The sequence below is a fragment of the Globicephala melas genome, chromosome 11 (assembly GCF_963455315.2).
Source record: "Globicephala melas chromosome 11, mGloMel1.2, whole genome shotgun sequence".
Classification (NCBI taxonomy): domain Eukaryota; kingdom Metazoa; phylum Chordata; class Mammalia; order Artiodactyla; family Delphinidae; genus Globicephala; species Globicephala melas.
Genome location: NC_083324.2, coordinates 49,365,372 through 49,382,683, shown reverse-complemented (window position 1 = coordinate 49,382,683; position 17,312 = coordinate 49,365,372). Strand labels below are relative to the sequence as shown.

Below are 17,312 nucleotides of genomic sequence, written 5' to 3'. Positions count from 1 at the left end.
CTACTTCAGGACTCTAATCAACATGATGAACAATAAAATGTGCTCTTTTTTATTGGCTTGACTGAGTAACTGCTAAATATTTATAAACTAATTTGCCATCACTTCTTCCATGATAAGAAAATACTTTTGTTCATAATTGCCTCAGTAGCTCACTCCAAGCAGAGAAAACAATGTTTGTCAAGAAGCCAGGTTTCATAATTAGAAACTAATTTATTTGCTTCAAAGCCAAGTGTTTTCCCATGCATATTACAATAGTTGGATTCGCTTTAATTTTTTCTGTCTTTATTACCAAGAGGGGACTTATACATCCTGCCATGGAATTTTAGATTTTTCCATCCATCTCTCGAGTTTACAACGCTGTTTATTTTTATATCAAACTGCCCAATAGCTATTGTTAAGAGTGTCATAAACCCCTCCTTTTTGCCTGATTACAGGATCTTTAAACCAGTGTTTTCCAACCTACCAGTAGTGGTCCCATCCTGCCCCTTAAGCAGAACTCCATGCTCACCAATTCTCAATCATCAGTGTCCAAGTCAGCATCAGTTCCCCCAACATCTGCAGTTTATTCAGGATGCATCCCCATGACTCTCATCTTCTCATTACTATTTCTTCCTTTTTCCCAGGCCCTCACCACATTGCCTTCTTTCTTTTTCTTTTTTTGAAATTTTGAATTTTATTTATTTTTTTATACAGCAGGTTCTTACTTGTCATCAGTTTTATACACATCAGTGTATACAAGTCAATCCCAATCTCCCAATTCATCCGACCATCAACACCACCCCCTGCCACTTTCCCCCATTGATGTCCATACATTTATTCTCTACATCTGTGTCTCAGTTTCTGCCCTGCAAACCGGTTCATCTGTACCATTTTTCTAGATTCCATATATATGCGTTAATATACGATATTTGTTTTTCTCTTTCTGACTTACTTCACTCTGTATGACAGTCTCTAGACCCATCCACGTCTCTACAAATGACCCACTATAATTCCTTTTTATGGCTGAGTAATATTCCATTATATATATGTACCACATCTTCTTTATCCATTCATCTGTCAATGGGAATTTACGTTGTTTCCATGACCTGGCTATTGTAAAGAGTGCTGAGTGAACATTGGGGTGCACGTGTCTTTTTGAATTACGGTTTTCTCTGGGTATATGCCCAATAGTGGGATTGCTGGATCATATGGTAATTCTATTTTTAGTTTTTTAAGGAACCTCCATACTGTTCTCCATAGTGGCTGTATCAGTTTACATTTCCACCAACAGTGCAAGAGGGTTCCCTTTTCTCCACACCCTCTCCAGCATTTGTTGTTTGTAGATTTTCTGATGATGGCCATTCTGACTAGTGGGAAATGATACCTCATTGTAGTTTTGATTTGCATTTCTCTAATAATTAGTGATATTGAGCAGCTTTTCATGTGCTTCTTGGCCATCTGTATGTCTTCTTTGGAGAAATGTCTATTTAGATCTCCTGCCCATTTTTGGATTGGGTTGTTTGTTTCTTTAATATCGAGCTGCATGAGCTGTTTATATATTTTGGAGATGAATCCTTTGGCAGTTGATTCATTTGCAAATATTTTCTCCCATTCTGAGGGTTGTCTTTTTGTCGTTTGTAGTTTTCTTTGCTTCGCAAAAGCTTTTAAGTTTCAATAGGACCCATCTGTTTATTTTTGTTTTTATTTCCATTACTCTAGGAGGTAGATCAAAAAAGATCTTGCTGTGATTTATGTCAACGAGTGTTCTTTCTATGTTTTCCTCTAAGAGTTTAATAGTGTCCACTCTTACATTTAGGTCTCTAATCCAGTTTGAGTTTATTTTTGTGTACGATGTTAAGGAGTGTTCTAATTTCATTCTTTTACATGGAGCTGTCCAGTTTTCCCATCTCCACTTATTGAAGAGACTGTCTTTTCTCCATTATCTATCCTTGCCTCCTTTGTCATAGATTAGTTGACCATAGGTGTGTGGGTTTATCTCTGGGCTTTCTATCCTGTTCCATTGATCTATATTTCTGTTTTTGTGCCAGTACCATACTGTCTTCATTACTGTAGCTTTGTAGTATAGTCTGAAATCAGGGAGCCTGATTCCTCCAGGTCCGTTTTTTCCCTCAAGAATGCTTGGGCTATTTGGGGTCCTTTGTGTCTCCATACACATTTCAAGATTTTTTGTTCTACTTCTGTAAAAAATGCCATTGGTAATTTGATAGGGATTGCATTAAATCTGTAGATTGCTCTGGGTAGTATAGTCATTTTCACAATATTGATTCTTCCAATCCAAGAACATGGTATATCTCTCCATCTGTTGATATCATTTTTAATTTCTTTCATCAGTGTCTTATAGTTTTTGGCATACACGTCTTTTGTCTCCATAGGTAGGTTTATTCCTAGATATTTTATTCTTTTTGTTGCAACGGTAAATGGGAGTGTTTCCTTAACTTCTCTTTCACATTTTTCATTATTAGTGTATAGGAATGCAAGACATTTCTGTGCATTAATTTTTTATCCTGAAACTTTACCAAATTCATTGATTAGCTCTAGTAGTTTTCTGGTGGCATCTTTAGGATTCTCTATGTATAGTATCATGTCATCTGCAGACAGTAACAGTTTTACTTCTTCTTTTTCAATTTTTATTCCTTTTATTTCTTTTTCTTCTCTGATTGCCATGGCTAGGACTTCCAAAACTATGTTGAATAATGGTGGCGAGAGTGGACATCCTTGTGTGGTTCCTGATCTTAGAGGAAATGGCTCTCAGTTTTTCACCATTGAGAATGATGTTGGCTGTGGGTTTGTCGTATATGGCCTTTATTATGTTGAGGTAGGTTCCCTCTATGCCCACTTTCTGGAGAGTTTTTATCATAAATGGGTGTTGAATTTTGTCAAAAGCTTCTTCTGCATCTATTGAGATGATCATATGGTTTTTATTCTTCAGTTTGTTAATATGGTGTATCACATTGATTGTTTTGTGAATATTGAAGAATCCTTGCATCCCTGGGATAAATCCCACTTGATCATGGTGTATGATCCTTTTAATGTGTTGTTGGATTCTGTTTGCTAGTATTTTGTTGAGGATTTTTGCATCTATGTTCATCAGTGATTTTGGTCTGTAATTTTCTTTTTTCATAGTATCTGTCTGATTTTGGTATCAGGGTGATGGTGGCCTCATAGAATGAGTTTGGGAGTGTTCCTTCCTCTGCAATTTTTTGGAAGAGTTTGAGAAGGATGGGTGTTAGCTCTTCTCTAAATGTTTGATAGAAGTCACCTGTGAAGCCATCTGGTCCTGGACTTTTGTTGGAAGATTTTCAATCACAGTTTTAATTTCATTATTTGTTATTGGTCTGTTCATATTTTCTATTTCTTCCTGGTTCAGTCTTGGAAGGTGATACCTTTCTAAGAATTTGTCCATTTCTTCCAGGTTGTCCATTTTATTGGCATAGAGTTACTTGTAGTAGTCTCTTAGGATGCTTTGTATTTCTGTGGTGTCTGTGGTAACTTCTCATTTTTCATTTTTAATTTTATGATTTGAGTCCTCTCCCTCTTTTTCTTGATGGGCCGGGCTAATGGTTTATCAATTTTGTTTATCTTCCTAAAGAACCAGCTTTTACTTTTATTGATCTTTGCTGTTGTTTTCTTTGTTTCTATTTCATTTATTTCTGCTCTTTATGATTTCTTTCCTTCTGCTAACTTTGGGTTTTGTTTGTTCTTCTTTCTCTAGTTCCTTTAGGTGTAAGGTTAGATTATTTGAGATTTTTCTTGTTTCTTGAGGTAGGCTTGTATTGCTATAAACTTCTCTCGTAGAACTGCTTTTGCTGCATCCCACAGGTTTAGGATCATCGTGTTTTGTCATTTGTCTCTAGGTATTTTTTGATTTCCTCTTTGATTTCTTCAGTGATCTCTTGGTTATTTAGTAATGTATTGTTTAGCCTCCATGTGTTTGTGTTTTTTATATTTCTTTCCTGTAATTGATTTTTAATCTCATAGCGTTGTGGTCAGAAAAGATGCTTGATATGATTTCAATTTACTGAGTCTGGATTTGTGACCCAAGATGTGATCTATCCTGGAGAATGTTCTGTGCACACTTGACAAGAAAGTGTAATCTGCTGTTTTTGGATGGAATGTCCTATAAATATCAATTAAATCTATCTGGTCTGTTGTGTCATTTAAAGCTTGTGTTTCCTTATTAATTTTCTGTTTGGATGATCTGTCCATTGATGTAAGTGAGTTGTTAAATTCCTGCACACTTATTGTATTACTGTCGATTTCCTCTTTTATAGCTGTCAGCAGTTGCCTTACATATTGAGGTGCTCCTGTGTTGGGTGCATATATATTTATAATTGTTATATCTTCTTCTTGGATTGATCCCTTGATCATTATGTAGTGTCCTTCCTTGTCTCTTGTAACATTCGTTATTTTAAAGTCTATTTTATCTGATATGAATATTGCTACTCCAGCTTTCTTTTGATTTCCATTTGCATGGAGTATCTTTTTCCATCCCCTCACTTTCAGTGTGTATGTGTCCCTAGGTCTGAAGTGGGTCTCTTGTAGACAGCATATATATGGGTCTTGTTTTTGTATTCATTCAGCAAGGCTGTGTCTTTTGGTTGGAGCATTTAATCCATTCACGTTTACGGTAATTATCGATATGTATGTTCCTATGACCATTTTCTTAATTGTTTTGGGTTTGTTTTTGTAGGTCCTTTTCTTCTTGTGTGTTTCCCACTTAGAGAAGTTCCTTTAGCATTTGTTGTAGAGCTGGTTTGGTGGTGCTGAATTCTCCTAGCTTTTGCTTATCTGTAAAGCTTTTGATTTCTCTGTCAAATCTGAATGAGATCCTTGCCAGGTAGAGTAATCTTGGCTGTAGGTTCTTCCCTTTCATCACTTTAAATGTATCATGCCACTCCCTTCTAGCTTGTAGAGTTTCTGCTGAGAAATCAGTTGTTAACCTTATGGGAGTACCCTTGTATGTTATTTGTCATTTTTCCCTTCTTGCTTTCAATAATTTTTCTTGTCCTTAATTTTTGTCAATTTGATTACTATGTGTCTTGGCATGTTTCTCCTTGGGTTTATCCTGCATGGGACTCTCTGTGCTTCCTGGACTTCGGTGGCTATTTCCTTTCCCATGTTAGGGAATTTTTTGACTATATTCTCTGCAAATATTTTCTCAGGTCCTTTCTCTCTCTCTCTTCTCCTTCTGGGACCCCTATAATGCGAATGTTGTTGTGTTTAATGTTGTCCAAGAGGTCGCTTATGCTGTCTTCATTTCTTTTCATTCTTTTTTCTTTATTCTGTTCCACAGCAGTGAATTCCACCATTCTGTCTTCCAGGTCACTTGTCCGTTCTTCTGCCTCAGTTATTCTATTGATTCCTTCTAGTGTATTTTTCATTTCAGTTATTGTATTGTTCATCTCTGTGTTTGTTCTTTAATTCTTCTAGGTCATTGTTAAACATTTCTTTCATCTTCTTGATCTTTGCCTCCATTCTTTTTCCGAGGTCCTGGATCATCTTCCCTATCATTATTCTGAATTCTTTTTCGGGAAGGTTGCCTATCTCCACTTCATTTAGTTGTTTTTCTGGAGTTTTGTCTTGTTCCTTCATCTGGTACATAGCCCTCTGCTTTTTCATCTTGTCTATCTTTCTGTGAATGTGGTTTTCGTTACACAGGCTGCAGGATAGTAGTTCCTCTTGCTTCTGCTGTCTGCCCTCTGGTGGATGAGGCTATCTAAGAGGCTTGTGCAGGTTTCCTGATGGGAGGGACTGGTGGTCAGTAGAGCTGGGTGTTGCTCTTATGGGCAGAGCTCAGTAAAACTTTAATCCTCTTGTCTGCTGATGGGTGGGGTGGGTCCCCTCCCTGTTGGTTGTTTGGCCTGAGGCGACCCAACACTGGAGCCTACCAGGGCTACCAGAGTCCACTAGGGTGGACTCTGGGAGGGCTCACGCCAAGGAGTACTTCCCAGAACTTCTGCTGCCAGTGTCCTTGTCCTCATAGTGAGCCACAGCCACCCCTCCCTTGCCTCTGCTGGAGACCCTCCAACACTAGCAGGTAGGTCTGGTTCAGTCTCCTGTGCGGTCACTGCTCCTTCCCCTGGGTCCTGATGTGCACACTGCTTTGTGTGTGCCCTTCAAGAGTGGAGTCTCTGTTTCCCCCAGTCCTGTCAAAGTCCTGTAATCAAATCCCGCTAGCCTTCGAAGTCTGATTCTCTAGGATTTCCTCCTCCCATTGCCAGACCCCCAGGCTGGGAAGCCTGATGTGGGGCTCAGAACCTTCATTCCAGTAGGTGGACTTCTGTGGTATAAGTGTTCTCCAGTTTGTGAGTCACCCACCCAGCAGTTATGGGATTTGATTTTATTGTGATTGCGCCCCTCCTACCGTCTCATTGTGGCTTCTCCTTTGTCTTTGGATGTGGAGTATCTTTTTTGGTGAGTTCCAGTCCCTTCCTATCGATGATCATGCAGCAGTTAGTTGTCATTCCAGTGCTCTCCAAGAGGGAGTGAGAGCATAGCCTTCTAGTCTGCCATCTTGAACCAGTCTCTCCTGCCTTCTCTCTTTGAATCCATGGAAGGGAGGTGATTTCCTGTTCCCCTGAATGGATTCAGTTGGCAAATCCTGCTCCCAACAGTTTAAGTGGAAAGAGAACTATAATTTTTGGAAGATCTGCTCATTTTCACCAAACACGGGGCAATGCCTAACACTGAGATTTTAATGATTCCTCTTTTAGAAAACCAGTTATTTACGGGGCTATCACTATTTTATAAATACCCATTTAAAGAAGAAAAACAGCTGATAGTTGCTATTTATATCATTAATTTTAATAGTATATCTTTGGAAGAAAAGAGCTATACAATAAAATATAGTATGCCATCATAGATGATTGTTTAGAAAGTTAATTGGCAACACATCTATATAAAATCCCATTCAAATATTTGCTGTTTATTTAAAAAATCTCCATTTGAGCATGTTGAGTTTTACATTTTTTCAAGTGCTGAATTGAGCATGACTCATTCTCATTTATCTATCTTTTCACCAAAAGGCCGCCTGCGTCCTTTTCTAAATTATTGCAGTGTTACTGTATTTTTACTATAATTATTTTATCATTAAATGCTTGCGATTTATTATCATATTGCCATTGTGTTCCTTAAATCCTGGCATGATATTTTTCAATATCCTGAGTTCACTGTCTAGGCATAGTTTACTAAATAATTAGGAATGTTATGGAAATGAGAAAGGGCTAAAATAAAGGAATTTCTCCTTGGAGGTTTCAACCTGTGTCAAATCCAGGTGGAAGGTTAAGGGAATGATTATTGAGAATCCATGAAGAAATGATGCATTCTCTGTCTCTGTCTCTCTCTCTCTGTCTCTCTCTCTGTCTCGTTCTATTGGGTTGGTTAAAAAGTTCATTCTGGTTTTCCCATAAGATGGTACAGAAAAACCCGAATGAACTTTTTGGCCAGCCCAATATATGCTTATATATCTATATTTTGAGAGAGTAAAAATTAGCCCAGGCTGAGAAAGTAAAACTCTGCACAGCCATTCATCAGGCTAGAATAACAGTCACAGAGAACAGCAGGGGCAACATTAACAGGATATTTGTCTCCTAAGGACAGGGAAATCTAGAGTTGCAATAACTCCCTTATGTGAGTGACTGCTGCCCTCTTATTCTTGTCCTCTTACATTATGGACTATGTAAAGTTACATCAGTGAAGAATAAAACTTCCCACTCCCACCTGGAAGACCTAAGTCACTGTAACATAGAGAAGCAGCCTTGATTTACAACCCATGTGCAGGGGTTCAGACAGACGCTTCTGGACACAGCATTTCACATCTATCCTAACCTTGTGGTTAAGAGAAAGGAGACAGGACCCTAGGTCCACTGTGCAGTCCAGAGAGGGGGATGTTAACTCCTTACACAGCTCTGCTTTGTTTTAAACCGATTAAAACTGCTTCACTTAAATGCTGTCTAAACTCCCTATGAGACCTATATTTTCCTCTGTCCTTTGTTGGTAAGACACCCTAAAGTTCCTCTGTTGTGTGTGGCCTCCCTCATTGCAACGGGTAATAATTTATCAAATTACAGGTTTTTTTCTTGGTAGTTTTAGGCTGATTGTGCTAAGACAATCTCTGTCCATCGACCCAGACCCCTTTGATGATCATTTGGGGCAAATTTTCTTTGCGCCTGCCTAGAAACGTATACATTCCTGTAGCCAAAGCAATGCTGCCTTGTCAAGAAACAGGAAAGGCAATTGACATGGAAACATCATGGGAGTAGAGGTATTGCTTGGAAAAACATGTGGTAATTTGGTTTAAAAACTCACAGAAGTTTCCCCCAAACTGCAAAAATAATAATTGTACAACTCTGCAGGAGTGTGGTGGTATGGAAACCACTAAGGAGAGGTTTCACAGTCCAGGGGACTCACTCCTTAAATTTGCGGTGCTGTCACAGTTCATGGAACCCATTGCACCCGTGTAAACATAAAGGCAGCTGGAAAGCTTCTCAACCGCAGCATTCATTAACTGCCAAATGGTCATCCGAAATGTACTTCTTTTTTGTTGTCTCTGGGATTAGAACCAAACCTGCTTTATATGATGTTCTTCTCAGCCTAGCCCCAAATTGGCCTTCTAAATTCTCTTCAAGAAGGAATGCCCTTAGTCTTCTGGATGTCTCAGATTACTCCTTTTACTCATTTCTTTTCTTTTCACCAGCTTAGTGTAGGAAAGAGTGGCTGGGTTTTACCAACAGTAGTTTCTTTAAGGGTGTATGTTAGTAAGATTAATAAACTGGTTCTGAGTCTTGGGAGTCATGTTTTTATAGCTCAAGCTGCCTCTACTGTTGGAATGGTGGCCTTTCATCTCCATGACTTGGGGACAGAGCATTAGGAAGTAGCGTGTGGTTCTTTTTACCACAAACAGCATTGACTGTTTGTGGTGAAACAGTTCTTGGCACGGTTTTAGAAGATTCTTAAAGAATGGTCCCAGTCCTCGGAACGCGAACTATTTGATTATGAGTTTTCACAGGTGGGCAGTGACTCTACCAACTTCCCTTGATGCCCCATCAGTTTTGAGCCTGGTAGATAGCCTGCAGAAGAATTAAACATAAAATGTTAACATCACAAACAGTAGACTGCTGAGTCTTCCCATGCCATGATTCTTTATATCCTAATAGGCTGTTTGTGTCATTCATGTAATTTACTTGACGATGGGAAGGTTAGGTGGAGGAATCACTGCTGTAATATATTATTTCAGTCAGCAGATGGTTGTGTGGTGTGGCAAGTAGAATTAATCATCAATAAAGACACAGGGTTTTCCAAGAGAGCAGGAGAGTGTCTGTCAGTATTGACAAAACATGAAGGTCCTGAATTGTTGGAACTGGAAGAATCGTCCAGCACTCTCATTCTTCACCTATGGGGTGTGGTGAGTTATGTGCTCTGCCCAAAGCCACGGTGTTCATCTGTGTGTGACCTGACCTTCCATTGGGAGAGAATTTCTTTTCTCTTACTTTTGTTGGAAACTGCCTGTGCCTTGGAGCTAGAGTCACACTTAGCCAGGTGGGAAGTGAGAAGAGCTAAGGACCACGGTGTTTCCCAGTCTCCTTGCCCACATGCACGTTGGTGTCCGTTGTCACCTGTTTTACGTGTTGGCCTCTGGGTTCTACCCTTTCGAAACAAGATGTCTGGGTGGAAAGTTACATAACATCAAGCCTTAATGCTGTTTTATCTATCAACTTTCATTTAACGATAACGATACATTTATTAAGCATCTGCTGTGTGCAGGAATTGTAACTGCACGGAGAGTATGGGGTAAGCAAAGTGGGAAACATGTAACAAAGATAAATAATAACATAGAAGCAGTCTCTTAAGGGGACTTCAGTCAAGAGGAAGAAAAGTGACTCTTAAAATCATCGCATAGTCATATACATTAGCAAAATATTTTTAAAGGCCTTTTGGACTATATTCAAATCAAGAAGTGTTTTTTGGTCTGTTTGTTTTCTCCCAAAAAATATTGATATAAACTGATGTGAACAGACTGACCTTAACAGACTCCATGAAAACCCAACTCACATTAGGCAAAAATAATTTTTGTAAACAAACCTCATATCAGATTTGGTTCAGGTTCAATATTATCTTTTCAAGTAGCAAATGTAGCTCTTCTTTGAATCCATTAAAGTCCTAATTTTGGTTGCAGCTGGCTATTGCACCCAGTGAGAAATGCAACCTTTGATGAATTTGGCAAGTTGAATTTGAAGCACTTGGAGGCATCTGTTGAAGTATCCAATGTCCATATCCGCTATTCCTGGAAGTGGGATAAAAAGAAAGGGTATTTAAATAGGAAACATCTTCCAGAGCTTCAAAAGTTTGTGACAGAATACTTATTTACTAAATTGTCTTCCATAAAGCAATCCTGTTTAAATATTAGAATGTTAGAAGAGCTCTTAAACACATCCAGTTTAGCTCAGGGCCCTAGCTTGACCGTCATATTCATGGTGAGGAAACTAAGGCCAAGGGTGGTTAAGTCACTTGCTCAGAGCCATACAATGGAGTAAAAGTCGAGAGCTGAAGTTCAGGTTTCCATACAACTGGTCAGTGATCAGCACAGCCAACCCTGTTTCAGAGAGCAGGATGTTTTCTGCATCCGGACGTGAGGCCGTGGCCTCCTGGGTGGTTCCTACAGTCTCAGACTCTCCAGCACATTTCAGTCTTGCCTTTCTCAAAGGCAGCCTGTTTTCTTTCCAGTCCAGTGGATTTACCTCTACTAGATATAATCCTCCTCTTTTTTTATTCTACTTTATTTTGGGCAATCATCTGTGTGGTGATCACAGATTTCTTAGCTGCAGATAAATTAAAGGGCTTTGGATGCCCGAGAACAGCTGCACAGGCTTCGGCTGGGTTAATGCATTGATTGAGTTCAGCCTTGCAGTGCAGGGTGCGAGCTGGAACCTGGCTCAGCTGCTCTTCTTTCTGGAAGGGCGCCTCTGTAACAAAGCCTCGCACTAGATTACAATTATTTTTGCTTACAGCCACTGTTCCTCACAGATATTTTACTTTTTATGGAAATGAGAAAGAAAGGATTTTATACTTTTAAAAGACGGCTTTCTTAGCCATATCTTCAGCATAAGCCTTGAGTTTCTTTTTATTCAGGGACTCGAAACTGTGTCTCAAAAAATAAGTAGAAAGTATATCATCTTGAGGGTAAAGCATCTTATTAGAGTATGATGCCTTTTGGGCAAACCCTGGGGGGTGGCATACTCTTGGCAGCAAGTGAATTTCTAACTTCACATCATATTTAAAGTTATAAATTAAAGCAACTTGAGTGTTTTCTCTCTATATGCCAGACAGTGTGCTTAGGGGTGTATTACTACTTAATCCTCACTCCAATGCTGTGAGATTGATGTCATCAATTGTGTCACCTCCCCCGCTTTCCAGATGATGGAAACAGAGGTTTGGAAAGGGGAAGTAACTGCCCTAGGAGACACAAGGAGTCTGTCACCCAAGGCTGGGTCTTTACTGTAATATATACTGCCTCCTGTGATTTGACAGCTGTGCCTACAAAATAGAACAGTAATCATCTTTGCTTTCTCCCAAAGAAATGTTTTTACTGGTCTTCGGATGAGATATTTGTATCCACTGAGACATCATTAGGTGTGTGGTCCTGGGTATTAGATATCAAATAGCGGTTCTTTCACACCTAAGGAAAGCAGTTGTAATCATCTATTTTTAAACTGCTCAACTATGTCCTTCATCATGATCTTGTTAGTAATGCTAGGCTGCTCAGGAGTTATCAGTCATGAAATTTCATCATATAAGCTTTCCAGGGGCTCTCACTTGCTGAAACACCAACTCTCCTTAATTAAAATTTTATTCTCAAGAGAAACAGCTCTATGTGTTTTTTGGTGAGTTAATGATGAAACTAATTATCATGGTTGGCTGTGTCTTTGGCTACATCTATTTAAATATGGACATTTGTAGTCTTGTGTTCCCTGGCAGCATTATGAAGACACACTGTCAGCTAAGCGCATGTTTTTGGGAAAGGTTCTGCCCACTCCATTTCAGTCGAACACTTTTGGAAGATGGTGTCTGTGTCCTGCTTTTGCTGGTAGACAGTTTTATTGATGGGGAGGTACAAAAGCCTAACAGCCCAGCAGGGCGTTTTTATTTTAATGTGGCTGAGGTAGGATGGAGAATGTCCCCCCAAAATGTACTTACCGATTTAATAACAGATTAGAAAGGATTTCCCTAAGGACAAGCAATTTTTTTAAAAACATGGCTGGAAATATAATGAGAAACATTTTATTTATTTTTTATTTTATTGTAGTTGATTTACAATGTTGTGTTAATTTCTGCTGTACAGCAAAGTAATTCAGTTATATATATATATATATATATTCTTTTGCATTGTGGTTTATCACAGGATATTGAATATAGAGTTCCCTGTACTACACAGTAGGACCTTGTTTATCCATTCTATATATACTAGTTTGCATCTGCTAATCCCAAACTCCCAATTCTTGCCCCCACTCCCCTTTTCCCCCTTGGCAACCACAAGTCTTTTCTCTATGTCTGTGAGTCTGTTTCTGTTTCCTAGATATGTGCATTTGTGTAGTATTTTAGATTCCACAAATAAGTGATAATCATATGGTAATTGTCTTTCTCTTTCTGACTTACTTCCCTTAGTATGATGATCTATAGGTGCATTCATGTTGCTGCAAATGGCGTTATTTCATTCTTTTTATGGCTGAGTAGTATTCCATTGTATGTATATACCACATCTTCTTCACCCATTCATCTGTGGATGGACATTTAGGTTGCTTCCATGTCTTGGCTATTGTAAATAGTGCTGCTGTGAACATTGGGGTGTGTGTATCTTTTCAAATTATAGTTTTGTCCAGATATATGCTCAGGAATGGGATTGCCTGATCATAGGGTAGGTCTATTTTCAGTTTTTTAAGGAACCTCCATACTGTTTTCCATAGTAGCTGCACCAATTTACATTCCCACCACCCGTGTAGGAGGGTGGAGCGTCCTACATCTGTTGGTAATCTCTCTTGGATTAGTCATAGATGCCTCAACTTGTCTAAAACATTGAATTGCTCTTCATCAATGCAGATTTATTTCTTGTGAATTCCTCAAGCCCCCTCTTCCACTCCTATCTTCCACTCCTTTTTAATAGTTACGATCTTGCTGGAAGAGTGTATTGAGAAGTTGACTGCTTTGAATCATGTTTGTTATATTTGAATGATAAAGAATGAGAATTGCTCATTTCTCCCACTAGATCAGGAGTTTTAAATTCTGGGTTTTGTGACTGGGTTTCTGGAGTTCCTGAAACCAGTGGAATTTTATGTAAAATGTTTTTTGTATGTGCCCAGGTAAAACTGACTAGAAAACGGGTTCAGGACTCTCAGTAAATTATCAGTGTGATCCATAATCCTCGGTAACTGTTAAATGTCAGTGCCCTTGATCGATAAACTTCCCAGTGGTGCCTATTGTTTTGTTGCCTCCCTTTCAAAGGTTAGTGAGGAAATGAAGCAGCAGTTCCCAAACTGTGGACATGAGGGCTTCTGGAAGTTTCTGCTGTTAAAAACAGCAAATATGTCAATCTGAAGAAGATTAATACATCAAATTATTATAAGCATCCCCCATCTCCCACCCTGCCCCCAACAAAAGGAATTCAGCAGATGCGCTCTGAGTGGGAGGAGAGCTCAGATGAGAGAGCTGCCATGACTCAGTCACTCATTCTTTTTGGCACTGTTTTGAACCCAGTTATCTGCCAAACTGATTTAAATAGTTTCAGTTTGAAACTATACATTGTTTAGCTTATGTGCATAACAGAACAGGAAGAGAGAGAACAGCCAATGTTGCAATGCAAGATATGCGGAGCACAAAAAGAGTGACATTTCTCTAAATTCGTATCATAAAAATCTTCACTCAATTCCTAAAAAAATACATTTATGTATACATATACATATATGCATATTCATACACATGCAGACACATATATATGTATATATGTGTGTAAATGTGTACAGTATATGTATATACCTATATATAGTAACTGCAAAATTTCTCATCTGAACCCATACTGATTTGAGAGTGAAAAGGAAGGTTATTAATAATTACACTGGAGTAACTGGCATTAGTAGACACATGTGGTCACCTTATATGTAAATGCAGTATTTGCTCGGTTACTAAAAAAAAAAACAGTTTTAGAAGTGAGGGAGTTAGATTTTAATCTTAATTTTGTGCCCCTTTGGACAATATGTATTAAATAAAAACTGATAATTAGAAATAAATACATGCCAAATTCTAAGAGAGGGAAATAATGACATTTATATCTAATTTGGGTTTTTGTTTGGGAAGAATAAAGGCTGTCTATAATCCACAATGTGTTTTTTGTGGATAAGGGCTTGCAGTGAGCAGCAGGAATCCTTTTATCTCATCTCATCAATTAGAAACAAAACACAAAAATTATCAAAACCAGTCAGTTGATTTTTTTTTAACATCTTTATTGGAGTATAATTGCTTTACAGTGGTGTGTTACTTTCTGCTTTATAACAAAGTGAGTCAGCTATACATATATATATATCTCCATATCTCTTCCCTCTTGCGTCTCCCTCCCACCCTCCCTATCCCACCCCTCTAGGTGGTCACAAAGCACAGAGCTGATCTCCCTGTGCTATGCGGCTGCTTCCCACTAGCTATCTATTTTACGTTTGGTAGTATATATATGTCCATGCCACTCTCTCACTTTGTCCCAGCTTACCCTTCCCCGTCCCCATATCCTCAAGTCCATTCTCTAGTAGGTCTCTGTCTTTATTCCCATCTTACCCCTAGTTTCTTCATGATCCTTTTTTATTTCTTTCTTAGATTCCATATATATGTGTTAGCATACGGTATTTGTTTTTCTCTTTCTGACTTACTTCACTCTGTATGACAGACTCTAGGACCGTCCACCTCACTACAAATAACTCAATTTCGTTTCCTTTCATGGCTGAGTAATATTCCATTGTATATATGTGCCACATCTTCTTTATCCATTCATCTGTTGATGGACACTTAGGTTGCTTCCATATCCTGGCTGTTGTAAATAGAGCTGCAATGAACATTGTGCTACATGACTCTTTTTGAATTATGGTTTTCTCAGGGTATATGCCCAGTAGTGGGATTGCTGCGTCGTATGGTAGTTCTATTTGTAGTTTTTTAAGGAACCTCCATACTGTTCTCCATAGTGGCTGTATCAATTTACATTCCCACCAGCAGTGCAAGAGTGTTCCCTTTTCTCCACACCCTCTCCAGCATTTACTGTTTCTAGATATTTTGATGATGGCCATTCTGACTGGTGTGAGATGATATCTCATTGTAGTTGTGATTTGCATTTCTCTAATGATTAATGATGTTGAGCATTCTTTCATGTGTTTGTTGGCAATCTGTATATATTCTTTGGAGAAATGTCTATTTAGGTCTTCTGCCTATTTTTGGATTGGGTTGTTTTTTTGTTATTGAGCTGCATGAGCTACTTGTAAATTTTGGAGATTAATCCTTTGTCAGTTGCTTCATTTGCAAATATTTTCTCCCATTCTGAGGGTTCTCTTTTCACCTTGTTTATGATTTCCTTTGTTGTGCAAAAGCTTTTAAGTTTCACGAGGTCCCACTTGTTTATTTTTGTTTTTATTTTCATTTCTCTAGGAGGTGGGTCAAAAAGGATCTTGCTGTGATTTATGTCATGGAGTGTTCTGCCTATGTTTTCCTCTAAGACTTTGATAGTTTCTGGCCTTACATTTAGGTCTTTAATCCATTTTGAGCTTATTTTTGTGTATGGTGTTAGGGAGTGTTCTAATCTCATACTTTTACATGTACCTGTCCAGTTTTCCCAGCACCACTTATTGAAGAGGCTGTCTTTTCTCTACTGTATATTCTTGCCTCCTCTATCAAAGATAAGGTGACCATATGTGCATGGGTTTATCTCTGGGCTTTCTATCCTGTTCCATTGATCTATCTTTCTGTTTTTGTGCCAGTACCATACTGTCTTGATTACTGTAGCTTTGTAGTATAGTCTGAAGTCAGGGAGCCTGATTCCTCCAGCTCCATTTTTCGTTCTCAAGATTGCTTTGGCTAATCGGAGTCTTTTGTGTTTCCATACAAATTGTGAAATTTTTTGTTCTAGTTCTGTGAAAAATGCCAGTGGTAGTTTGATAGGGATTGCATTGAATCTGTAGATTGCTTTGGGTAGTAGAGTCATTTTCACAATGTTGATTCTTCCAATCCAAGAGCATGGTATATCTCTCCATCTGTTGGTATCATCTTTAATTTCTTTCATCAGTGTCTTATAATTTTCTGCATACAGGTCTTTTGTCTCCTTAGGTAGGTTTATTCCTAGATATTTTATTCTTTTTGTTGCAATGATAAATGGGAGTGTTTTCTTAATTTCACTTTCAGATTTTTCATCCTTAGTGTATAGGAATGCCAGAGATTTCTGTGCATTCATTTTGTATCCTGCTACTTTACCAAATTCATTGATTAGCTCTAGTAGTTTTCTGGTAGCATCTTTGGGATTCTCTATGTATAGTATCATGTCATCTGCAAACATTGACAGCTTTACTTCTTTTCCGATTTGCATTCCTTTTATTTCTTTTTCTTCTCTGATTGCTGTAGCTAAAACTTCCAAAACTATGTTGAATAATAGCGGTGAGAGTGGGCAGCCTTGTCTTGTTCCTGAATTTAGTGGAAATGGTTTCAGTTTTTCACCACTGAGGACGATGCTGGCTCTGGGTTTGTCATATATGGCCTTTATTATGTTGAGGAAAGTTCCCTCTATGCCTACTTTCTGCAGGGTTTTTATCATAAATGGGTGTTGAATTTTGTCAAAAGCTTTCTCTGCATCTATCGAGATGATCATGTGGTTTTTCTCCTTCAATTTGTTAATGTTGATTAACAAATCAATCACGTTGATTGATTTACATATATTGAAGAATCCTTGCATTCCTGGAATAAACCCCACTTGATCATGGTGTATGATCCTTTTAATATGCTGTTGGATTCTGTTTGCTAGTATTTTGTTGAGGATTTTTGCATCTGTGTTCATCAGTGATATTGGCCTGTAGTTTGCATAAAGTGTAACATTTCAAAACATCAAGTCAAAAAGCATTTAAAAAATCTATTTTGGCACTTCAACATGCCTTTAACTTAAATGCCCATTTTAGTATTCATTGGTCCCCAAGCTGAACATTTTGAAAGATATTTATTCACAAATCATGATATTTTTCCCTCACATAGTTAAACAGAAAACAAATGAAACATCACGTGTCATTTGTTAAATGGGAAGAAGTAAA

General features: G+C 38.4%; 1 protein-coding gene and 1 long non-coding RNA gene across 24 annotated transcripts in view; one reads left to right on the top strand and one right to left on the bottom strand.

Moving 5' to 3' along the window:
• The window catches only part of ARPP21 (cAMP regulated phosphoprotein 21), a 181,253-nt gene that overhangs the window by 147,544 nt on the left and 16,397 nt on the right, over positions 1 to 17,312 (top strand). The window lies entirely within an intron of this gene.
• Positions 6,838 to 17,312, bottom strand: part of LOC132598120 (uncharacterized) — a 120,420-nt gene continuing 109,945 nt past the window's right edge. Inside the window, exons 5-6 of the long non-coding RNA XR_009565849.1 lie at positions 10,081 to 10,282; positions 6,838 to 9,068 (exon numbers count right to left, since the gene is read on the bottom strand). This is a non-coding gene — a long non-coding RNA (uncharacterized lncRNA). The remainder of the gene's footprint in view (positions 9,069 to 10,080; positions 10,283 to 17,312) is intronic.